The 25,766-nt window shown below is 42.1% G+C and overlaps 1 pseudogene; it reads right to left on the reverse strand.

Annotated features, from left to right (window-relative positions):
* Positions 1 to 291: 291 nt before the first annotated feature.
* LOC113928540 lies at positions 292 to 2,633 on the reverse strand (annotated as a pseudogene).
* Positions 2,634 to 25,766: the final 23,133 nt, after the last annotated feature.

Below are 25,766 nucleotides of genomic sequence, written 5' to 3' on the forward strand. Positions count from 1 at the left end.
TGATGTCTCCCGTGGAGCCTCTGCACTCCAAATGCACAATTAACGTTTTCTTCCTACACATCTGAATGTGACCTTTGGGATCCTCTGGCTGTGGCTGGTTTAGTCTCCTGATTCTAATAGCCTGCCGCTTTGTTGCCTAGAAGGTCGATCCAAGCTTCTGCACCCCCCACTCCCTTGTCGGCCTCGATTATGTGTGTGTGAGGTTCGGGGGAACCCACCAGTCCGAGGGTGGCGTTGGCTTGCCTGAAGGAGGAAGCGCCATTCCAGCATAGACTGTCCTTAATCCTACTGCAGCAAATGTCTCCATTCTGGGGACGGTGAGTTCTAGAAGGTCATGGCCAAGAAGCAGATGTCCTGAGTGGTTTCCCCTGTGGGAGCCATCTGGTCACTTGCTTTTTATCACATTTCTAATAGCTGCTCCATTTCCTCCAGGGCTGCTGTAAAATCATTTACTTGATTGTTACATAATGTCTGCTGTTCTAGGAACCGGGCCCTCTCTTCTTCTTTCATCTTCAACTTGACTTTTAAGGCCTGTAACTCTTCCATCTGCTTTTTGGCCGTCTAGTTAAAAAACTTCAGCTCATCTTGCAAAGTTTCTAACAGCAACATAGAGTCCGTGTGATCTGCGGTGGATTCCCGCTGTGATGCCAGGGTCTCACAGCCTAAAACTGGGTTGAGGCCCTTGCTCTCCAAAATTGCCAAGCAGTTGTCCTGAAACTTCTCCAGCAGCTCCACCTTTTGGGTCAGGTCCTTCAGTTCTCCCTGAGTTTCAGTCAACTTCTGGTGCAGCTGCTTGTTGATGGCCTCTAAGAGCTGGTTCTTATCCTTGAGCTCTTCCTCTGGTTTCTGCTTACCCGGCGGTTTGCAGCTCTTTCTGATGTTCCTCCTCATGGCAGTGTCTGCAGCTTTTACCTGCCCATTCTCTCGTCTTGGTTTGGTGATTTTTGTAATATCATTCTCTGAACCTCCTGAATGAAGTCTGGAAACATCCACTTCTTTGGACTTAATGGGTAATAGACTCTTAGAAGTGGCTTGAGTTTGTGTGTCTGCCGGCAGGCCGCCACTCTGCACAGTGGGTTGCAGAGTGTATACCATCTTAACCACGCTGGTCATCGTAACGAGGCGGCACGGCTGGGCCCCAGGCTCCTCCAGCTCCTGCCTGCAGCCCTTGTTGCCCTGGTTCAAAGGAGGCTCCTTGGCAACTGCCGCCCATGTGATTTTCTTAATAACATTTTCTTCTCTCTACCTTGCTTTATTGTAAGAATACAGTACATAATACATATACAAAATATGTACTAATCGACTATGTTATTGGTAAGATTTCCCATCAACAGTGGGCTATTAGTAAAGTTTTTAAGGAGTCAAAAATTACACACAGATTTTCAGATTTTTGACTGCATGGGGTCAGCACCCTTAATCCTTGCGCTGTCCAAAGGTCAGTGGTATTTATATGTATAACTACATGAGTTGTTTGCATGAAATCAACCTGTAGCTTTTATTTTAGAATTATTACTAATGTTGAAAATAGTCAAGGGCGCCTGAGTGGCTCAGTTGGTTAAGTGACTGCCTTTGGCTCAGGTCATGATCCTGGAGTCCCGGGATCGAGTCCCACATCGGACTCCCTGCTCAGCAGGGAGTCTGCTTCTCCCTCGGACCCTCCCCCCTCTCATGCTCTCTCTCTATCTCATTCTCTCTCTCAAATAAATAAATAAAAATCTTAAAAAAAAGAAAAAAAGAAAATAGTCAAATCCCATTAAATAGAAAGAGATTGTTTTCTTTATAAGGCAAATTGTGTGTTTCAGTGATGATGACTCAAAAAATGATCATTTCAAATGGCTTACCCTAAGATTTTGAAGAATCTATTGTCTAAAGTCCAACTGCTCTCTGGCTTTCTCATTCCCCACTACATCACAGATTAAGCCTCATAACTGAAAGCCTTTGTCCACCCTCTTCTGACTCTATATCTTATTTTTATATGGTAAATTTGTTGACAATTTGATATCCAAAACTCTATGCCTATTTTCATCTATCTCCATAGTAACTACACATTCAGCACAATCTAAAACATTAGACCAAAGATAATAATATATAGCCAATGAGAAATTGTTTTCTAGGTACTTAATCTCAGAACCAAGCCAGTATATTTACTATGGATCCCATCATCATCTTTATAATGGAATTAACTGTTCCCTTTAAATGACTCTTTTTGGAGAAATGACATGAATCTGATATACAAAATTGTGCATTTTCCTGAAGGATTGCTTCAGATGTCAGGGTAAAGACAAAATAATTGCACAGAGTGAAATCCAAAAGGAACACAAATCGTTAAGGTCAGGTGTGGCTTCCCCATGGCTTGAGCAAAATTATTACTTCCATCAAGGCAGCAATTCCCCTTTCAAGCAGGAAATCACTGGCACTCCCTTGAGTCACTTGCAAACTGGGTTGTTATAAATGTGACATCAACTCACATCCACAATCACGGTCCCATAATTTTCACTGTAAACATTTAAAGCCCCATTTCATGGGCCTGCATGTTCTTGATAAAGATGACAGACTCCAAATGATATTTAGCCAAGTGACGGTTACCCTGTAGATGGCTGCTTAGGAAGGCTGACCACCAGGGTAACTGACATGTTTGTCAGTTTCCCCAGAACCCATCATTATAATGTTCAGGTATTAGAACACATCAAACATTACAACATGAGAGACTGCCAAAGGTTACACAAACTACAAAGCCATGCTCTTGTTGGTGAATGATTCAGATAATTACAATGAAAATAACATCACTAAGGTTCATAAACTGAAACTAATATTAAAGAAAACAAATGAAGCTTTACTGTGTGGTAAAAGAACATAAGATTCTAGCCTCAAATCGTAGAATCCTACAGTTGGAAACTGCCTTAGAGCTCATCTAGTTCAACTACCCATCTGATACAAACATTTCTTCTACAACATTCTTTTTTTTTTAAGATTTTTATTTATTTATTGAGAGAGAGAGAGAGAATGGTAGAGAGAGAGCATGAAAGGGAAGAAGGTCAGAGGAAGAAGCAGACTCCCCGCTGAGCAGGGAGCCCGATGCGGGACTCGATCCTGGGACTCCAGGATCGTGACCTGAGCCGAAGGCAGTCGCTTAACCAACTGAGCCACCCAGGCGCCCCTCTTCTACAACATTCTTGACAAGTCGTCATTCAGCTTTTCCTTGTTCATATCCAGTGTCCAAAAATGCACTACTGCTGTTGAGTCAAAATTTGCCTTTCTGAAACTTTCACTTGTTGACCGTTTTCTAGAGCTTTTTAAATCAATTTGGTCACTCCCTATACTACTTCAGTTGTTTTTTTGAAATATAATAGGGGCACCTGGGTGGCTCAGGCGGTTGAGTGTCCAACTCTTGATTTTGGCTCAGGTCATGCATCAGGAGATTGAGCCCCACATCAGGCTCCACGCTCAGCGGCATTCTGCTTGGATATTCTCTCCCTTTGCCCTTTTCCCCACTCGCACTCTCTTTCTCTCTAAAATAAATTAAAAAATCCTTAAAAAATATATATCAAGCATTTATTGAGTGCTTACTATAGTCCAAGCATTGAAGTAGGTATTTTATACGAACTATCTTATTTATTTAGTGATTACGAGCATCAGCTCTGGAGCCAAACTTTCTGAGTTAGAATTCTGGCTTGGCCATGTACCAGCTTTATGACTTTAGAAAAGTCATTTAACCTCTCTGTGGTGCCTTGGCTCCTCAACTATAAACTAGGGATAATAACAATCATGCCTACATGATAGAGTTGTTATTCAAATTAAATTCTAGTACATGTAATGTGTTTAGAACACTGCCTAGGATGTGATAAACACTACAAAAACGTTGTTGCACTACTCACTGCTATTATTTTTATCATAACTTCATTTTACAGAGGAGGAGGCTGAGGTTTAGTGAAGAGATTAGGCCACTTAAGTACAGGATTTTCAATGATCATTAAAGCACATCTGGAGGGCGCCTGGGTGGCTCAGTTGGTTAAGCGACTGCCTTCGGCTCAGGTCATGATCCTGGAGTCCCGGGATCGAGTCCCACATCGGGCTCCCTGCCCAGCAGGGAGTCTGCTTCTCCCTCTGACCCTCTTCCCTCTCGTGCTCTCTATCTCTCATTCTCTCTCAAATAAATAAATAAAATCTTTAAAAAAAAATAAAGCACATCTGGAATTGATTATCCAGTGTTTGCTATTTCTTGTTTATTTGCTATTCCATTTAGCTTTGTGTATTCATCTACTTAAATAGATTCAACTCTGGGGACTCATTTCAAATAAAATTTGAACTCAAAAATTGAACTCATTTCAAATAAAATTTCAAATAAAATCTTTTTAAAAAATAAAAATAAATAAAATGTATCAAGAATCATAAAATTTTTCAAAGCCTTTGATTCAATAATTCCACTCTTGGAAAGTTACTCCAGGGAAATAATTCAACAAATCGAGTAAGCTGCGTACCTGCAAGTCTTTCTCATGGCATTACTAGCTCCATCCCACAAAAATATATTAGGGGTATAGCTAGATAAATTATGATAAATAGACAGGAAAATTATGTAGTTAATTAAATAAACATTATGACATATGAAAACATGGAAGGAAGTTGTTGTTGTTTTTTTTAAGATTTTATTTATTTATTTGACAGAGAGAGACACAGCAGGAGAGGGAACACAAGCCGGGGAAGTGGGACAGGGAGAAGCAGACTCCCTGTTGAACAGGGAGCCCGATGCGGGGCTCAATCCCAGGACCCTGGGATCATGACCTGAGCCAAAGGCAGACGCTTAACTGACTGAGCCACCCAGGCGCCCCGGAAGGAAGTTTATTATATGATACTAAATGGAAAAAGAAAACCTAAAATTGAGTTATAATGGAAATTATCACTATTAAAAACATGTATGCTTGAAGACAAAACTGGGAGAAAATACCTCCAAAATGGAAATAATTCTGTTAAAATGGTATAATCACTGGTTCACTTCAAAAAAAATTGTTTTTATGTTTATACAATAGAATGCTATAGAGCGATGAAGATGGACTAAAATGACCTGTATGAATATGAATACATCTTGAGCAAAAAAAAGTTTCAGAAAAATATATATGCCATGATTCCATTTATACAAAGTTTTTAAAACTTATAAATGCCACACTATGTATTACTTGGAGTTGCAAACATACACACACATGTGATAAAAGTTAAAATATTTGAATGGAAACACTAAACACCAAATTTAGGCTGGTGATTACTTCTGGGCCTAGGGAGGGAAATGTGACCAGGAAGAGATAACTTCTTAAACTCATTGGAGAGTAGACAGACCAACAATATTGTCTTCTCCCAGTGGTTCTCAACTCCCCTGAGGAGTTTATTAAAAATACAGATGCCTGGGCCCCACCACTATAGATTCAGAGTCAGCTGGTTTAGGGTAAGGCCTGGGCCTCTGTCATTTTAAAAGCTCCCAGGAAATTATAATGAGCACTGAGTTCTCACCCCTCAATGAGAGTTGAGAAGTGATGTGTTCTTTTGGATAGCTAACATATATAATAATGATTAAAATTGATCTTTCATGTTGATATATTGTTTGAGCAATAAAAACACACGATTCAAAAAATATGTATCTTGGATTTTGCTTGACTCTAAATCAGAAAACCCTGCAGCTCTGTGGGCACAGGTATCCATGGGATCCCTGCTGCCCACGGTGCAGAGAAACTTATGTGTGCATTAAGGAGGAGTGGAAACAGTACAGTTTAAATGGTCATGCCAGCAACAGCACAATTGAAAATGACACTCCCACAGGATTGTTTTCCCTGCAGAGTGAATTTCACAAGAGCTCCCTTCTAGAAGGCAACTTCTGCAACCAGCAGCTTCCTCCTCCTCTAGGCCCCTCTCTCACCACTGTAATAAAGGAAAAAAGGGAGAGAAGCCCATCTGTTCTGTCTCTGCAAGGCAGACTTGTCAGATTTCCATGATGCCAGGCCAGCGGGTACAGTGGCAGAATCACCCCATGGGCCAAAGGGAGGAGAGCCAATTGCCTTCTAAGGCAGTGTGCCCTGGGGATGGTCTTGAATTCAGGAAGAGAAGCCAAAGGAAACTTCCGTGGCCAAGTCCTGGCCGCAGGTTAAGTAAATGAGGAAAAAGAGCCCAGGAGCACTGAAAGGTCTAACCACCCCACTCACCAGCTGTTCGCCCTCCCCAGCCTCTCCCTCTTCTTTGTTCCTTGCCTGTGGGCTCTTTGCATGGACTTCTGTCCTTATTCTTTCAGGTTTTCTTTAGAAACCAGAGTGGGGAGTGTGAAGGAGTGGATGTCAGGCAGAGATAAAGCAGTAACTTTTATAGCGGGGCAGACAATAAAATAAATGAATTGTAGGAATCTTAAGGAAAGAGCCAAATTAACAGAATAACCTATACGGACAGAGCTGTAGTCTCTTAGCAACTTAAAATCAGGTACTCTTAAAGACAAAAGAAATGACCCCTTTTGGTAAAACAATAGCAACTCACTATTGCACTATTTACTGCACAATCTGTCATCAGCGGAACCTAAGTTCTTTTTTTTTTTTTTTTAAAGCGGAACCTAAGTGCTGACACGACATTCGATACCTGAGGTCCTGCGAGTCCAGGATCTCGGCACACCAGAGTGTACGAATATTCTTACTAAGGAACCTGAAAATCCCACTGGGTCACGGAGATTTAAGCATGGGATTAAAAGAAAGAAGAGACAGAGGGGAGTGAAAACAGCAATGCTGAAATTCATTTTATTGAAGAACCCAAGTTTTTTTTTTTTAAGAATTTATTTATTTGAGAAAGAAGGAGAGAGCATGCACGTGCGTGCAAAGCACAAGCAGGGGGAGGGGCAGAGGGAGAGGGCGAAGTGGGCTCAATGCTCAAGGGAGCCCCATGTAGGACTCAATCCCAGGACCCCGGGATCATGACCTGAGTCGAAGGCAGATGCTTAACCGACTGAGCCACCCAGGCATCCCACAGAACCCAAGCTTTTTAAATTGGGTATTTCAATAAAATGTCCCAGCTAAGACTGCCTAAGGAGTGCCATGTTAAAAACAGTGACTTCTGCGTGCCTGGGTGGCTCAGTCATTAAGCGCCTGCCTTCCTCGGGTTGTGATCCCAGGGTCCTGGGATGGAGTCCCACATCTGGCTCCCTGCTCGGCGGGAAGCCTGCTTCTCCCTCTCCCACTCCCCCTGCTTGTGTTCCTGCTCTCGCTCTCTCTGTCAAATAAATAAATAAAATCTTAAAAAAAAAAGTGACTTCCTTTTCTTAGAAAAGGGAATCTGTGTCAGTGAGTGGTTCTTGTGGCTCCTTTGTAGGAAGAAGTTCATTTGTAAAGGCTCAGAAAAGAGGACTCTCAAATTTCTGTTGACTGGAGGAACAGGATTAATTCAGAGACATTACAGACAAATGTGCGTGGAAACACACGTGGGCAGAAACAGGAAGGGCAAGGAATACTACCGCTGCTATTATGCCTGGCATTCAACTTTTCTTTCCTTTTTTTTTTTTAAGATTTTATTTATTTATTTGACAGAGAGAGAGAGAGACAGCGAGAGAAGGCACACAAGCAGGGGGAGTGGGAGAGGGAGAAGCAGGCTTCCTGTGGAGCAGGGAGCCCGATGCGGGGCTCGATCCCAGGACCCAGAGATCACGACCTGAGGCGAAGGCAGACGCTTAACGACTGAGTCACCCAGGCACCCCGACATTCAACTTTTCAACATTTATTTCTCCAAAGCTAATCATCCTAGCATCCGAAACAAAAGCTGAGGGATTAAGTTCTGTTCCAAGAACAGTTTTGATAATATTAATTATGTTGATAAACAAACCCAGAAACAATAAAAATAAATCAGGTCACACTTCAACTCCAGCGTTTGCAAAAAAACACCCCAATAACAAGAGAATAATTATTTTTAGGCTTCTAAAAGAAGTCTAGCCATGAAGACTGAAGCAGAAAAACTAAAAGCTCTAGAAAGGAAAAAGAACAAAACGTTTTGCTATTTCCATAACTTTTGTAGTCATTTTAAAGGAAAGAAACACTTTAATGACTAATATGTACAAGTGGTTCTCTGGAATTATGTGACTAAGTTATCTGACAAGAATTTGCCTCGCACTTAATTTGTCGTTTGTGCCATCATCAAGCAAAGTATGCCAAGACTTTTGCATAACCTGATGGCTTCAGAAGCAAAGACCAGTCAGACAAGTTTCCAGATAGAAGTAAAAATAAATGCAAAAAAACACAGAGACCAAGATTACATGGAAAAGACAGAGCTTGTCAACAAAGAGAAGACATAATTCTTGGTCCCATGTGCATTGAAACTCGTAGTCCAATTAAAAACCCAAATTAATTTAAAAATTCAACAAATCAATCAAATAAATTAAAAACTTAACATAAACTCTCCATTATCATTTGGATATCTAAATATACTACCTCATCATATATAAACATGACAATAACAGCTTATATATATGAGTTTCTTTCACATCAAGATGTCAAATGGTTATCTCATTAATCTCATACCCCTGTGAGGAAAATTGAAAAAGTGATGACAGTCTCATCAGTAAGTACATATAATCTAGAACATTGTTTTCTAAACTGGGTCACAGGCATAAATACAGAGAACAAAGTGATGGTTACCAAAGGGGAAGGGCGGGGGAAGGGGAATGGGCAAAATGGGTGAAGGGGAGTGGGAGATACAGGCTTCCAGTTATGGAATGAATAAGTCATGCTGATAAAAGGTACAGCACAGGGAATGTAGCCAATGATATTGCAACAGACGGTAGCTACATGTGTGGTGAGCACAGCATAATGTACAGGCTTGTTGAAATCACTATGTTGTACACCTGAACTAGCATAACATTGTGTGCCAAGTATACTTCAGTAATAAAATAAAATAAAATAAAAGAAGATGAAGATAAAATAAACCGGGCTACAGGTGTTAGGTTGGTTAAAAAGAAAACAACAGGCCCCAAATGCTGTCACTTAGGCCAAGTCCACAAATCAGGGCTTAATACCTAATCTAATTGCAGTTTCAACCTCCCCCAGAAAGGTAGTCTTACCAGTCAGTCAGGAGTTTACTGATCACCAAAGAGTGTGCCACAGGGGCCCCTCACCCGCCAGGGAAAGATGAAGTAATCTGCATGATAAGACCCCTGCTTTTCCCACAAAGGAAAATTGACCTTGCCTGGAACAATGTTTTCTGTTGCTAATAACTTTCTTGCCCCCACCTTCCTGTAAAAACCTTCCATTTTGTACAAATTCTCAGAGCCCCCCTCTACTTGTTTAGACAGGATGCTGTCTGACTCATGAACCTTTTTTTTTTTTTAAGACTTTATTTATTTAAGAGAGAGAGAGAGAGAGCATGAACAGGGGTCAGGGGCTGAGGGAGAAGGAGAAGTAGACTCTCACTGAGAGAGACCCTGGGATCATGACCTGAGCCTAAGGCAGACTCTTAACTGAATGAGCCACCCAGGTGCTCCTAAGTGCTCAATTATTGTTAAATATTATTTCTGAAAGGCCCACTAGGAGTATCTAGCACAGTTACAGTTTCTAGCCTTGCTAAATTGAGAATGTTTAGGGCTGTCTATATCCTGGATCCTTTTCTAGGTCTTTCTTAATTTAAGAATCTTGAGAAACCAGAATTCTCTTCCTTGGCCCAAGCAGACACTCTCCCAACCCAGTAATCCTGAGGACAGAGACCTGGGTAGAACCTGATCTAAGCCACATCCCCAGTGTCCAGCCCAGGGTCTGAAAAAGAAATGTTTATGAAAGATTAATGCAGTAGTATCTCTAGAGTTGTGATATGGAAATGACTTGGAGGTGATCATCTGATTGGAACTGAAGATTAGAGAGCTTGAATTGAGATTACATTTGCTCTAGGAAATGCGCCTAGGTGGCTCAGTTGGTTAAGCTTCTGCCTTTGCTCAGGTCATGATCCGAAAGTCCTGGGATCAAGCCCCAGGCTGGGCTCCCTGCTCAGCAGGGAGCCTGCTTCTCCCTCTGCCCCTCCCCCCTGCTCATGTGCGTGCTCCCCCCCCAACCGTCATATAAATAAAATAAAATCTTAAATTAAAAAAAAAAAGGGAATGATGGTGATCAAAGAGATGTGCTAGGGGCACCTGGGTGGCTCCGTCGGCTGAGTGTCCGATTCTTGATTTCAGCTCAGGTCATGTCTCAGGGTCATGGGATCAAGCCCTGCGATGGGCGCCCACTCAGCAGGAAGTCTACTGGAGATTCTCTATCTCTCCCTCTACCCCTACCCCTGCTTGCACACGCTCTCTCTCTCAATAAATAAATAAATAACATCTTCAAAAAAAAAAGAGAGAGAGAGAGATGTGGCTAATGCCCCTGCATGTCAGCCCTTGAAATCACCAATGAATGAAAATGCAAATGTATGAATATGTGAATAAATGAGTGAATGAAGATAGCAGAGCTCAAGCTCTGTCTCAGGAGACACCACCACTGGGATACAATCTCCAAGCAATGGAGGAGGAATCTCAAAATGGGACCTGAGATGGACTAATTTGATGTAAATTGGTTATTAATATATCTTTTTTATCTGTTGACACCCCTAACGTGGAGAAGTCTGCAGTCTCTCAGTGGAGAGTCTGCTTCTCCCTTTCTCTCTCCCTCTGCTTCTCCCCCTGCTCATGCTCTCTCTCAAATAAATAAATAAATAAATCTTAAAAAAAAATTCAGCACTTAAACACAGAAATGTTTCCTGATTTACATGCATCTAATACTGATTCTGTCACTAATATAGAGTGAAACACTTCACAAACACACTGAAACATTTGCAATCAGGTTAATTGTGACTATGCAGAGAGGTCAATCTTGACTTCACAATATCTAATTGTGACTCCACAGAGAACTTGCCCAAGATCACGCTGTTAGTGAGTGGGGAAGACAGGATTCCGACCCTGCTGCTATGGCCCTAGGCCCTGTACTCCTTTTTTTTTTCTTAACCACCATTCTGCATGAGTTGTTGGTGCTACTAGTTTCACTTGTCCTCCCATTCTAGAACCCTCTGCCATGCAATAACAATAATTACTTTGGAGGAGGAGTCCTCCGTGACATAAGGAAAACAATTCTTGACTGAGTAGTCTGTTCTTTTCCCAGCTCATTGATTAGCCCTATGAACAAGGACAAGGGGCTTCACCTCATTACCTCTCAGTTCCTGCATCTAAAAAATGCTGACATAGTAATGTATGGCCTCAAAAGTTCCTTTCATTCCTAAAACTCAAAGTTTTAAGAAAAAAAATATATTCAGAATTAAGGAGCATATATTTTAAATTAAGGAGTACGTCATAGTTTAAATTACAAGTCTTAGTCTATAATGAAAGGTTTGAGCTTGAGTATACCTTAAAGAGACCCCGTAGGATTTGTGTTTGTTCTTCCTAGAGGGCTTTAAAACATTGGATTTTGGTAAAATCTCAGCTATAAAATTATCTCATTTCATTCACCCTTTTCAAGAGGATGAGTCCAGCTCTGGCCATCCTTGGACTCATGAAGCTCCTCTCCTGAGGCTGAGCAGACAGAGGCCACTTTCTGCTGTGGCATGTGGACACCTCCCTTGACAATATGACATGTAGGTAGTGGTGATGGCCAGGGTGGATGGGAAATGGAGAATAGCGGAATGCAGGCAGGTAGGAGTTAGATGGGTGGCGACAGAGGAGAGAGTGGGACCCACCTGATAGTGTGACACCTCCAGGTGCCCAAGCTCATGATCAGTGTTGACTTTGCATAAGGATATCAAGCTTCACACATATTAGCATGGTGGTTCCCAACTTAAACACAACTTGTACTAACACCCTTCATCTGGCCTTAATGCCACTTCTTTCTTCTTCTCTTGCTCCAACTCTCAACTTCACGTGCTCAAACTGCTGCCTAGACGATATCTCAGAGCTGGAGGGATCCTTGCTTGGACAGGAGTGGGGTCCAGAATGGGGTCACAATGGAGTCTGATTTCTTGAGCCTCTTAAGCTAGGAAAGACCAAGAAAAAGAATCCAAGATGATGCCATCTCAATAATCTCAGTTGTACGAAGCTGGACCCTGACATTGTACTAAATACTCATAGTGTTGATAGCTAACATTCACTGAGAGCTTACGAAGTGCCAAGTACTGTACCTATATGTACTAACCCACTGTCACCCCATCAACCCTGTGAGAAAGAAACTGATATCCCTGTTTTATAGGTGAAGAATCTAGGTGGAGAGAAGTTAAATAAGAACTGTGTTACAAAGTCAGGTGGGCTGGTTCCAGAGGCAATGCTCCTAACTGCTGCCCTATGTTGCCTGGCTGCACAACTCTTCCCTGGAAACGCAGAATGCATCTTATAGGTAAGGAAACTGAGGCCAGCAATGTTAAGAAGTTTGTCTACGTCCATGTAGCTTAAAGGAGTTGTCAAGAAAACCCAGTGGTGGGGCGCCTGGGTGGCTCAGTCGTTAAGCGTCTGCCTTTGGCTCAGGTCATGATCCCAGGGTCCTGGGATCGAGCCCCGCATTGGGTTCCCTGCTCAGCGGAGAGCCTGTTTCTCCCTCTCCCACTCCCCCTGCTTGTGTTCCCTCTCTCGCTGTCTCTCTCTCTCTGTCAAATAAATAAATAAAACCTTAAAAAAAAATAAATAAAACAGTGGCTCAGTCGGTTAAGCGGCTGACTCTTGGTTTCAGCTCAGGTCATGATCTCAGGGTCTTGAGATCGGGCTCTGCAATGGGCACAGAGACTTCTTGAGACTCTCTCTCCCTCTCCTTCTGCCTCTCCCCTCTGCTCTCTCTCAAATAAATCTTAAAAGAAAAAAAAAAGAGGACAGCTGGATGGCTCGGCGGGTTAAGTGTCTGCCTTCGGCTCAGGTCATGATCCCAGGGTCCTGGGCTGGAGCCCCGCATCAGGCTCCCTGCTCAGCAGGGAGTCTGCTTCTCCCTCTCCCACCGACCCCTGCTTGTGTTCCCTCTCTCCCTATGTCTCTCTCTGTCAAATAAATAAATAAAATCTTACAAAAAAAAAAAAGAATGCACACAACTGGGGCGCCTGGGTGGCTCAGTTGGTTAAGCACTTACCTTTGGCTCAGGCTGTGATCTCAGGGTCATGGAGTCCAGTTCCACATCAGGCTCCCTGCTCAGTGGGGAGTCTGCTTCTCCTTCTCCCTCTACCTCACCCCTTGCTCATGCTCTCTCTCTCAAATAAATAAATAAAATCTTGAAAGAAAGGAAGGAAGGAAGGAAGAAAAAGAAAGATGAAAGAAAGAAAGAAAGATGAAAGAAAGAAAGAAAGAAAGAAAGAAAGAAAGAAAGAAAGAAAGAAAGAAAGAAAGAAAAACTCCCAGCTTCTACAACAGCAATTCTTCTCCTATCTTTTGCTGATTCTGACTGGATTGGGCATTGGGGATGTGAAGGGGAAGTGTCTTGAGTTTCTAATTTTTGCTTCATGTAGAAGCTGTTCCATGTCCTTCCTATTTTTGTTGCCCAGCTCTGGGAGGTTCTGGCTTTCCTGAGATGTGGCACCCAAATCAGTCTGGCTGAGTATCTCCATCAGCAGGGCCCAGGTAAAGGCCTACTGTCCTTCCTAAGACAGTTTACCCACTTTCAAAAAGAACCAAAAAGCCATTCCTCCTCAAGGATAAAAACATCTGCTACCCTGAGATGAACTTGCCCCAACTCTGATGAGCTTTTCTTTTTTCAAAGTATCACACACACACACACACACACACACACACACACACACACACACACACACACACACACAATCACAGAGTGCAGGCTCTTGAACCAGACTGAGAAAGGCCTAATCCCAGCTCTACCACTTAGTACTGGGGGGACAAAGGAAAGTGACTTAGCCTTTATGTGCCTCAGCTTCTTCCTCTGAAAAATGAAAATCAACCTCACAGGGTAGTTGTAAGGACCTACTGGGAATTAATACTTGTCAAGCATTTAATGTTAGCTGTTGTTAACAGGCAACATTAGTTCTGCAAAATTAACTCATCCTGAGAGATGGCTTGTAAACATCTTGCTAAGAAAACTTTAAAAATCTCTTAAGTCCAATCAGTGTGTGGGAATTATATGTCTGAAATGGTCCAAGACAGTCCACATTGAACTTTAGTATTCCATTTTTTTTTTAAAGATTTTTATTTATTTGAGAGAGAGAGAGAGAGAGAGAGAGCACATGAGAGGGGCGAGGGTTAGAGGGAGAAGCAGACTCCCTGCTGAGCAGGGAGCCCAATGCAGGACTCGATCCAGGGACTCCAGGATCATGACCTGAGCCGAAGGCAGTCGCTTAACCAGCTGAGCCACCCAGGCGCCCGAACTTTAGTATTCCAAGATCCGGCCTTTTCAGTCTTTCTCTTGGTGTAACCTGAAGATACAGCCTTCATTCTTCTAGAGCATCCTGGAGGTGACTATTAAAATGACACACACAGGGCGCCTGGGTGGCTCAGTTGGTTAAGTGACTGCCTTCGGCTCAGGTCATGATCCTGGAGTCCCGGGATCGAGTCCCACATCGGGCTCCGTGCTCGGCGGGGAGTCTGCTTCTCCCTCTGACCCTCTTCCCTCTCGTGCTCTCTATCTCTCATTCTCTCTCTCTCAAATAAATAAAATCTTTAAAAAAATAAAATAAAATGACACACACATATAAAATAACACAACATAACATAATGTAACATAAAAATACACATACATGTACTACCTTCTTGTTAGGAAAAACAATCATTTTCAAAGGTAGTATACTTACAGGAAAGTATATATATATATATATATATTTTTAAAGATTTATTTATTTATTTGAGAGAGAATGAGATAGAACATGGGGGGGGGAGGGTCAGCGGGAGAAGCAGACTCCCTGCTGAGCAGGGAGCCCGATGCGGGACTCGATCCCAGGACTCCAGGATCATGACCTGAGCCGAAAGCAGTCGCTTGACCAACTGAGCCACCCAGGCGCCCACAGGAAAGTATATTAAGAGAACAGATAGCCCTCTGTATATATAAGGATCAGTACAGAGACCCAGGTGCACAGTGGAGATGGCCTGGCACATTACTGTTTAGCCACACTGGCATCTGTTTGTTGAGGTAGACCCAAGCTTCTAAGCTTACCGAGCTCATTATCCTATATGCATAACCGGCCCAAACTCTGAAGTTGCAGCCTTTTTTTCTTCTTTTTCCCTAAGCAAGATTAGATTCTGCCACAAAATATCCCTCATCCCCTATGTTAATTTCTGTGAAGGAGTGACTGCAAGTATGGGTTTGCATAACTCCCTGTCCTGTACCCAGTGCCCAAGAAGTCAGGGGATGAGGGTGAAAGATTTGTTCTCCAGGTCATGTGAATTTCAACATTTCTGTGTGTCTTCAGAAAAATTTCTGCATGCCTTGTTTTAACCAAATAAAACATTTAGGTACATGTACATTATTCTTTGTTTTGATTGATATGTTAACATATTATAAAATATGCCAAACAAAATCATGATAAACCTGTTAACTCAGAGGTGTTTAGCCCTCTCAATTAATTCATATCGATTTGTTTCAAATGCTTCATTTTCCTGATTAGATGGCAAAAATAGTTTGAGAAACTATCAAAATCAATCACAACTTGAAATGTATAGCGTAGAGGCGCCTGGGTGGCTCAGTTAGTTAAGCGACTGCCTTCGGCTCAGGTCATGATCCTGGAGTCCCGGGATGGAGTCCCGCATCAGGCTCCCTGCTGAGCAGGAAGTCTGCTTCTCCCTCTGACCCTCCCCCCCTCACGCGCGCTCTCTCTCTCTCTCTCTCATTCTCTCTCTCAAATAAATAAATAAAATCTTTAAAAAAAAGAGTCTCTTATAAAAAAGAAATGTATAGTGTAGGCCTTCTAAAAATGAAGTTATATAAAAAAATAATAAAAATGAAGTTATACCTATTTATGAGTTGAGAACCATATTATGGTTAAATCAGATAAGAGATAGGAAGCTGCAAACTTATTACATTCCATCTTCCTGGATAGTAATTTCAATTTAAATAAATTTTATTTAAATCAATTCCATCCTAAAGTATGTGCATCAATGCAATCATTATGAATTGAAGAAGGAGCAGATTTAGGTAAATAGTACTCGGAGATTAGTAGGATGAATTAAAAAAAAACTGTCATCTTGTTCTGATTAGTCAAAGAAAACATCAAAGAATAACTTACCATTTGGAGAAGTCTGTGATATGAAAAGTGATTTCGTGACCTCATAGAAGGGATATAATAGGAAGAAAGTTTTCAAACTAATTTTGTCAAATCAATCCTACCAGATTTTCTAGACATTATTATATCAATTCATTTTACTTCGTGCTAATCAACTTTTATTATTTTAACCAGGGTAATAAGAAGAAATCCAAATAGAGATTTCCAAGAAGTTAAATGAATTATTAATCAGCATTGTGAAATTTCAGCTTGTATCCTTGTCATCAGCCTACATTTCAAATTCATATTTTATAGTATGCTTCAGGTTTTTATTCTAAGAAGCCATATCATCAAAATCAATAATTAATCCATATAAAATAGTTACATGAAGTTCTGACTCCTAGAAAAAATTCAGAGAGAAATTATTTGGACATAAAGAAGCCACTTTTTCGAGGCAACAAAATTTCTGATTTCTACTCTGCCACAGTTACAGACAGAGTATGGATATTTATAAAATTAAATGAATATAATGGCATTTTTCTTTATCATCAGCACCAGAATCTTCTTTCATTGAATTTACTTCCATCCTCTTGCCCGTCTCTGACCTGATCATTCTCTGACAGCAAAGACAGTTTTCTGTTTGTTCTGGGTGTGGTCTCATCCATGTTGGGGAGAACAGCCGAGCAAAGCAGGATGCACGTGTGTGACCAAAGCAGAGGAATGCTAGCAATTTTATGGGTTTTCTACTCAGTGGTGCTTCATTTTAATTTCCTGTGATTTATGTCTTAATCCTTAATTGCTCCATTTTGCAATCAACCACCAGCTGCAGATAATGCAGGTCACAGTCACCAGATTAGTCAGCCTCACACTCCTGAGACCATTCTGCACATTTGCCAACAGCATTCAGAACAGAAGCCACCAAAGGGTCACACTAGGCACATAGTTGGGTAAGAAAAGCTGGTTTTAAGGCCATGGTTCTCAGACTGTGATCCCTGGGCTAGCTGCTTCAGCATCACATGAGAACTTGTCAGAAAAGCAAATTCTTGAGCCCCACCCCAGACCTAGTGAATCAGAAACTCTGCAAGTGGGGTCCAGCAACCTGAGTTTTAACAAGCCCTGCAGGTGATTTTGATACACACTGAAATTTGAAAGCCATTGAATTAGACTGATTCTCTAATGTCATGATGCTTTTTAAATGGATGATGTGTTGTTTTTATCATAATGTTTCAAAGAACCCAAAATAATGTTCACATTACATTGTCTTGTATATAGGTATGAAAAATTAGGGGAAAGGTATTTGGGCATTTGTGGGTATTTTTTAAGGAGCATAATATTTTAAAACACAACCAAATTTATTTATATTTATAGGCATGCAGTTTTGGTAGAGAAAAGATATGAATCCCCTTTCTAAGACCTACAACCCACTGATGCAAAGACTCTGTGGGAAGCAGTTTCCAGACACTCGTATCACCATCATCACAATGAGGTACACTCATTCATTCATCCAACCATCCATCCATCCATCCATCCATCCATTCAATAGAAAACCTGAGCTCATTTGTGCCTGGTAAAAATCCTTGCCCTCACAGAGTTTACATCATTGCTTCACCAGGCCAGGAGGAGTCAGGACTGACCTCGCAGGGCAGCTTAAACTGAGGAGCATGCATGTTTAGTGAACATAGGACAACCACACCCCTCCCCACCCCCATCCTTTTCCCCACTCTTTTCCTCTACTGGGAATTCCCAAAAGGGTGTAGATGCCAGCCTCCAGCATGGAATTTGGCATAACCAATATTTACTACTGCAATTTAGAGAACTATTATGAATGAATTAAAGAATTAATGAATAAAAAAACAGGGGCACCTGGGTAGCTCAGTCGTTAAGTGTCTGCTTTCGGCTCAGGTCATGATCCCAGGGTCCTGGGATCGAGTCCCACATTGGGCCCCCTGCTTGTCAGGAAGCCTGCTTCTCCCTCTCCCACTCCCCCCGCTTATGTTCCCTCTCTCGCTGTCTCTCTCTCTCTCTCTCTCTCTGTCAAATAAATAAATAAATAAATAAATAAATAAATAAATAAATAACAGATACTGATTTAAAAAAAGAATGAATGAATGAAAAAACAAAACAAATAATGAGTACTTTTCCTCTTTCTTTATTAGACTTTTTAAATTTTTAAAATCTTGTTCCTTGCCTGGGTATAGTCTGTTGTTGCTGAGGGGTTTTTGGTTGTTGTTTTATATTTTTAATGAGCATAGTGTTATTTTTATGGGAGTATTTTATGGTAATATAAATTCATAGAACTACTTTTTCTTAAAAATAAATTTAGGCCATATAGTAGCTTCCAATAGGAGATAAATATATAACACATTTATTGGGATAGAAATATAATACCGAAACCGTAAAAACAAGGAAGAAGCATATACTCTAGCCCCAAAGGCTAGCACGATAACTGTGCATGATTATTAATTCTATTTCTGCCAACCAGAAAAGGAAGAGTATACAATGTATTGCTCTTAGAGTGGGAAATGAGGAAACCAGTTTTTCAGAGGGATTTCTTTTTCCCCTAATACTAACCCCTAAGATAAGATAAACCCATCATGTGATACCTTATGTAAGGAGATGTTGTAGGATATGTTAGTCAATAACTTCAATAGTTTTATAGAAAATCTGGTCCTTGCACTCTCTAAAAGATAAACTTAGGGGGCGCCTGGGTGGCTCAGTCAGTTAAGCGTCTGTTGGTTTCAGCTCAGATCATGATCTCAGGGTCATGAGACTGAGTCTGTGCTCAGTGCGGAGTCTGCTTGTCCCTCTCCCTCTGCTCCTCCCCCAGCTCGCTCGCTCTCTGGAATAAATAAATAAAATCTTAAAAAAAAAAAAGATAAACTCAGTAATGGGGGTTCCAGAGAGGACTAAGTTAATGTTGCATAAATACAAATACATAGCTTTACAATAATCTGATGTGAGGGTGCCTGGGTGGCTCAGATGGTTAAGCGTCTGCCTTCAGCTCAGGCTATGATCCCAGGGTCCTGGGATCGAGTCCCACGTCGGGCTCCCTGCTCCTTGGGAACCTGCTTCTCCCTCTGCCTCTCTCTCTCTCTGTCTCTCATTAATAAATAAATAAAATCTTTAAAAAAAATAATCTGATGTGATACAAGGATGGATTTTAAGTCACCAAAAAGTAGATGGATAACAAGTCCCTTAAATAATCTTGGTAAGTGTCACTTTTCTCTGCTTAGGTTTTAAAAGAGTGAAATCGTTACAGTTCAAGGTTGTTCTCCACCTAAATTGTAGTGTTAGAATTTTATGCTGCTGACTGATAGAGGATACATAAATCTGTACATCCAGCAAAGCAGTGGCAAGGCTGCTATTCTAGTAAGCAAGTTGAAAACCCTGCCCCAAACTTTCTGCTCTGAGGGAAGGAGGACTGCAGAATACCTGAGCCACAGCCAGAATTTGTCTTCAAGAAACACCTTTGCCTCCGTTCTAGGACCTCGGTGAGGTCATGGGATTTATCTTCCCAGCAATCCTGCTTGGGTAGGGCCTGACGTACATAAGCTTGACCTGGAAATCTTTCAGAGCAGGTATCATCAATTTTGCCATTCAGCCATAAAAAAAAGTCCAGTAATGTTCCTGTGGAACATTTGATTCCGAACAGCATAATTTCCTGAAGTGCCTGCCAGAGTGAATTAGCTGCAAAATAGACAGCCGGGCACCTGCATAACTTGACCTGCTACATGGAGCTGTTTGAATTCTGGTGAATGACTACAGAAGGCAGCAATTGAAACTTGAGCCATTCTTTCTGGCAGAAGTTAGGTAGTAGAAACAATTGTTTACGGAGCGCCTGGGTGGCTCAGTCGTTAAGCATCTGCCTTCAGCTCAGGTCATGATCCCAGGGTCCTGGGATCAAGCCCCGCATCGGGCTCCCCGCTCAGCGGGAAGCCTGCTTCTCCCTCTCCCGCTCCCCCTGCTTGTGTTCCCTCTCTCGCTGTGTCTCTCTCTGTCAAATAAATAAATAAAGTCTAAAAAAAAAAAGAAACAATTGTTTATAGAGATCCCCTCCCCCGAACCCATAATACATGCTATTAAAACTACATCAAAATCATACAGAGGCATAGCTGTATGATTTGCTCTGGCAACCCCCCCTCCCCGCCACCGCCCCGTGTTCTAGTCATCAAAAAGTGGCCTCCTAGAGACTGTTGTTTGATCTCACAACCTTTTCTTGGCTCCCTCAAATTTTGAAAGGGCATCAAAAGGAAGGTATTTAAAGTCTCATAGTTAGGGATCTATATTAAGCCCTGTGAAGACCAACAGTAAGGATTGCCTGGTGAGTGAACAGGTTTGAACTAGTTTGTAGGGCAAACCTTTCTTTCAGGGGGAAGGGCTACCCTCTAAGTCAATTTCCCGCTGGTGGTGGGAGTGGTGACCCCTGCAAAGTCTCCAGGCTCTGGACAGCGACCACCTATGTTCAGGTTGCTTTTGCCAAGGCACATTTGTCCCTGAGTCATATGAAATGCTGTTATTTTTGCCACATAAAACAGGAGCCCAATGGAGGTCACGGTCCTGCTGCCCTGGCAGGTCCTGTGGTGGGTTCAGACATATCTCAGCCCAAAGTGCCTTTCTACAAACACCGAGAGCCTGATATACCTGCCAACCTGCTCAAAAATGGTGAAGCCTGGTGTTGATCCCACGTTCATCGTGAGACCTGGCCTTATAAGCCATAAAATAAAAAATTGAGTAGACTTGAGGGGCGCTTGGGTGGCTCAGTCGTTAAGCATCTATCTTCAGCTCAGGTCATGACCCCAGGGTCCTGGGATCGAGCCCCGCATCGGGCTCTCCGCTCCACGGGAAGCCTGCCTCTCCCTCTCCCCCTCCCCCTGCTTGTGTTCCCTCTCTCGCTGTGTCTCTCTCTGTCAAATAAATAAATAAAATCTTTAAAAAAAAAAATTGAGTAGACTTGAGAATGTTCAGTCATTTTCCTGGACAAAACACAGAAGGGATTTCTGTTCTCCCCCACAGTGATAGGCTAGAAGATGAGAAATCTCTGTAATCCATCTCTGACATATTTTCACATAGATGCTATTTATAAAAAGTTGTTGTCAGTTGTGTTGTTTTAAGTCTTTGCTTGATTTGGGTTCATCTCTTTGGTTGATTTATTTACATTAATGTTTGACTAGGTATAAAATTCAAAAGGTACAAAATGTAATAAAAAAAATCTTTCCTTCTTATGTGTTCTTATATACCCTCCCAAATACCCCGTTTCAATCTCCAGAAGTATCCACTGTCCCCAGTTTTCTTATGTATCCTTCTTTTCTATGCATACATTTTTTCAAAAAAAAAAAACCCCCACACAACAAAAATAGCAGAGCATATACCTTTCCTGCTTCTTGATTCTTTTTACTCAACAGCATACCTTGACCATCACTTCATATTAGTATAAACAAATCCGCTGCATTCATTTTAAAAGTCACATGCTGTGGGGCGCCTGGGTGGCTCAGTCGGTTAAGCATCTGCCCCCAGTTCAGGTCGTGATCCCAGGGTCCTGGGATCGAGTCCCGCATCAGGCTCCCTGCTTGGCAGGGAGTCTGCTTCTCCCTCCGCCCTTCACCCCGCTCACGCATGCACTCTCTCTCTCAAATAAATAAATAAAATATTTTAAAAAATTAAAAATAAATAAATAAATAAAAGTTACATACTGGGGTGCCTGGCTGGCTGAGTCGGTAGAGCGTTTGACTCTTGATCTCGGGGTTGTGAGTTCGAGGCCCATGTTGGGTGTAGACATTTCTTAAATAAAAATCTTTCATAATAAATAAATAAATAGAAGTTCCATAGCATTGTATCTCTTAACATTTAGGCTGTTTCCTTTGTATTATAAACCAAGCTGAGGTTAGTATCCTTATATTTTTTTTCTTGCCTGCATATGTGAATACATCCATGAGATCAATTTCTAGAAGTGCAATCACTAGGGAAAAAATAGGCCTGTGTTTAATGTTAATGACTGTTGCCAGATTGTCTCCCAGAGGGCGTAGTCATCACTGTCCCACTACCACTGTGTCTGAGTGCCTGTTTCTCCACTCTGTGACCAATCAAGTATGTTAGCAAACTTTGTTGTCTCAGCTAATTGGATAAGAGAAAAATTTTTTATCTTTGCAGTTCAAATGAAAATTTTATTCCTCCTTTCCTATTTTTATACATCTTGTTTCTTGTCTTGTACTGCAATAGCTACTACCTCCAGAACGATATAAAATAATCATGATGACCTTCGTGGGAAGGAGGCTGGTGTTTCCTAGGAAGCATGATTTCAGCTCTCGGGTTGATACGTAGGGTTACTTTGCCACGTTACTTTGAGGAGGTATCTATCCACAGTATTTTCATGTTATTAAGAGGTTTATTTTTATTTCTGTATTCACTGCGAATAGAACTTGAATTTTTTCAAATGCCTTTCAGCATCTGATTTTACTCTGTTTAACCCTTCTCACCTCAACTCAGCAACGTATCTTGGTATTTCTGTATTCAGTATCTCACTTGTTCTTGGCCATCTGATCAGCTAATTGCCTTCACCCTCACACACCGTGTAGTGGACACGGTAGTGCTCCACACAGATTCCTTCACCCACCTTCCAGGTGCTAACGGCTCATACCTGTATCCCTCCCTGTGAATTTTTCTAGGTCACAGGCACTGCCCAGTCCTAGCCCAAGGTTGTACCCTGGCTGGCTGATACATAAGGACAAAGAGGTGTCCCCGAGGCCTCAATTTTGAGACCCCTCTAAAGAACCATCCCAGTTCCACAGCACCTCACGGAATAGGCTGAGGCCTGGGGTTGCAACTGCATCATGAGTCAGCTTCTCCCCGTGTCCCAGGTCTGCCTGCCCCTCTCTTTACAGGTATATCTCCTCAGAGTACTCCTTAATAAATCTTTTGCCTGTGACTCTGTCTACAAGTCTGTTCCCAAGGATCCCAATCTATGACACAAAGAAACCTGTGAGCCCCTTTGTGATAGATATTTTCCCCTTGTCCTTACAGATCTCCACTCTTTCCCGCCTGACTTTCTGCCCTGGAAGGCTCACTTGTGTGGAAAACATTAACTGGGTTCCTTGCCCGCTGGCTTTCTGTTGGATTTAGCCACTGGAGTGCCAAAGAAGATCTGAGGAAGGGAGAAGAGTAAGGTTGGATATTTATTCCCTGACCCAAGTTGGATGTGTCATTTCATTGACGGAGGGTCAGTGCTGCTGTCAAATTGGCCTATTCTACATGACTCTGTTCTTTCATGTTCTGGCAACATCTGCCTCCTTTTGTCCCCTCAAACCTAAAGATGGTGAAAACGTTATTGCCACTATCACTTGTGGTCCTCTACACCAGCCACAACTTTTATTTTTTTCCAGCCACACCTCTTAAACTAGTCTTCCTTGTGAATAAATGCTCCTTAAATTATCCAGATTTGATTCTGCCATCTTACTTCCTTCAGGGACTGAGATTAATACACACCCATCAGGTATAAGGAGCAAGTTGAGTTCCCCCATGGCTTCCTCCCTATAGTGGCAAAGTTTAAACTCAGGACAAAGGAAGAAGAGGCAAGGACGCAACAGTAATAGTAGCTAATATTTACTGAATGCTTATTATGTGCCAGTAATGCCAAATAAACAACAAACCCAGGCTTAAGAAAGACTTCATTTGAAAGGATTCTTGCAAAGATGGGAGTAGGGGAGGAAGGGACTCTTGCAATAGAAGAGAGAATTCTCTGACAATAAGATTTGCAAGTTTCTCAAGGGTGAGGCAAAATGGGTTTTTCTTTTACAGAGGGGGTAAGCAGGCTAGAAGGAATCTGAAGTGGGCAAGTGGGATAAAACGGTGAAGTGCCTCATGTGATAGTAGATTAGAGAATGTTTTACGCTGAGGTCCACCTATTTTCGGGAGAAGCTGTTAAGGAAGGGCTGCATGCTAGTACAGGCCAAGGATGAGTCAAAGTCCAGGGGCCTGGGGTAAAGAGACAATCCTAATCAAGTTTGTTTAACAAGCATTTTGTTCTGACTGATTAGTGGGGAGAAAACAGCTCAGCTAATTATTTATGAGACAAAGAATGGGAATTTGGAGGGTCTGTATCTGGACTTTATCAAAAGTAAACAAGGGAACATTCATGAGTGTTAGGTAAGTCCTATGGGGTAAATGGTTCTTTGCAAGAAACCATTTTCCAGAACACAGTGGATGGGGGGATTTCTTTAACCATTGCTGTTTTCCAGGATCACAGGGCTCAGGTAAAATTCAACACTGTCAGCACTAGCCTAAGGGTATTACATGCATTATCCTATTTAATCCTCTCAATATCTCTGCTTACATAGGTCTATGGAATGGTTAAGAGGATACCAATAAGACAAACTCAGGCAAGGGCAACCTCTCGGGTCCCCTCCCTCTTTGGGAGCTTTGTACTATTGCTCAGTAAACTTTGCTTTGCTGCCCACTAAAAAAAAAAAAAAAAAAAAAAGACAAACTCAGGCAAGTTACTTACCTTCAGTCTCTTCTCTGTAAAAATAATGGTTCTGCAGCTCCTGGCGTACAGCAAGTGTTCAATAAATGTTAACTATTATCACCATTATTATGCTCTTTTCAAATGAAGGAGGGGGAAGTGATTTATGTGGACTGTTCCAATTGGATGGGGGCCGGTGGCACAGGAGGTGAAAGAATTCACCCAAGACCCAACAAAAGAGATAGAAGTTTATAGAATACCCTGCAAGCAAGGAGCCAGCAGGACAGCTAAGGAGGTGAGGGGCTATAGTTATAGGGTGCAGTGAAGGGGTATGGGAATGTAAGGAATTTTTCCTTTTTCGATATTCTTAGGAGCTATGCCTGGTTGTAAGTAGCCCATTGATTAGTTAGGGCCTATGGGTATTTCGAGGTGGGTCTCTTAGTGAGCCTGTTTGCATTCCATTTGGTGGTCCCTGGCCCTTTTGTCTTGCTCAATTTTCCATCGCTCAAACCTCTTGCCTAGGAGCAGCCTTGGGGCACCTGGGTGGCTCAGTCGGTTAAGCATCTGACTTTGGCTCTAGTCATGATCTCGGGGTCCCGGGATCGAGTCCTATGTCAGGCTCCCTGCTCAGCAGGGAATCTGCTTGTCCCTCTCCCTCTGCCCCTCCCCCTGCTCGTGCTCTCTCTCTCTCAAATAAAGTCTTTAAAAAAAAATAAAATAAAAGTGGCCTCTACAATTTATCCAGTAAGTAAAGATTCAAACCGACCCAGAATTCTCTCCCTACTGCACTCCCCAAGTGGGGGGAAAAAAGACAAAGTGGAAGAAATGTTAAACAAAGCCAAGATGGATTTCCCAGAGTTACTGCCTACAATTCAGGAAAATAAGGAAGGAACTGAATCATTTTTTATTCTTCACTAACTTGAGGGATTTTTGAGGCGGAAGCAGAAAGAACATTCTTGCCTCCTAGAATTATCCTCTTGCTGCCTGTAGAATATGTGGTTACCCTGGGCTAGTACTGGGGCAGCAGCCAAAAGCCCCCACCCCACTCCCAATTTATCAAATCCCCAGAGTCTGCCCATTCTATTCTGGGCAGTCCTTTATTTCTAGATGAAACAAGGCTATAAAATTCTGCAAAACTGTTGTGATTTATTTTCTGCTAGACCAACCAGCAAGAGCT

Source organism: Zalophus californianus, chromosome 5 (genome assembly GCF_009762305.2).
Source record: "Zalophus californianus isolate mZalCal1 chromosome 5, mZalCal1.pri.v2, whole genome shotgun sequence".
Classification (NCBI taxonomy): domain Eukaryota; kingdom Metazoa; phylum Chordata; class Mammalia; order Carnivora; family Otariidae; genus Zalophus; species Zalophus californianus.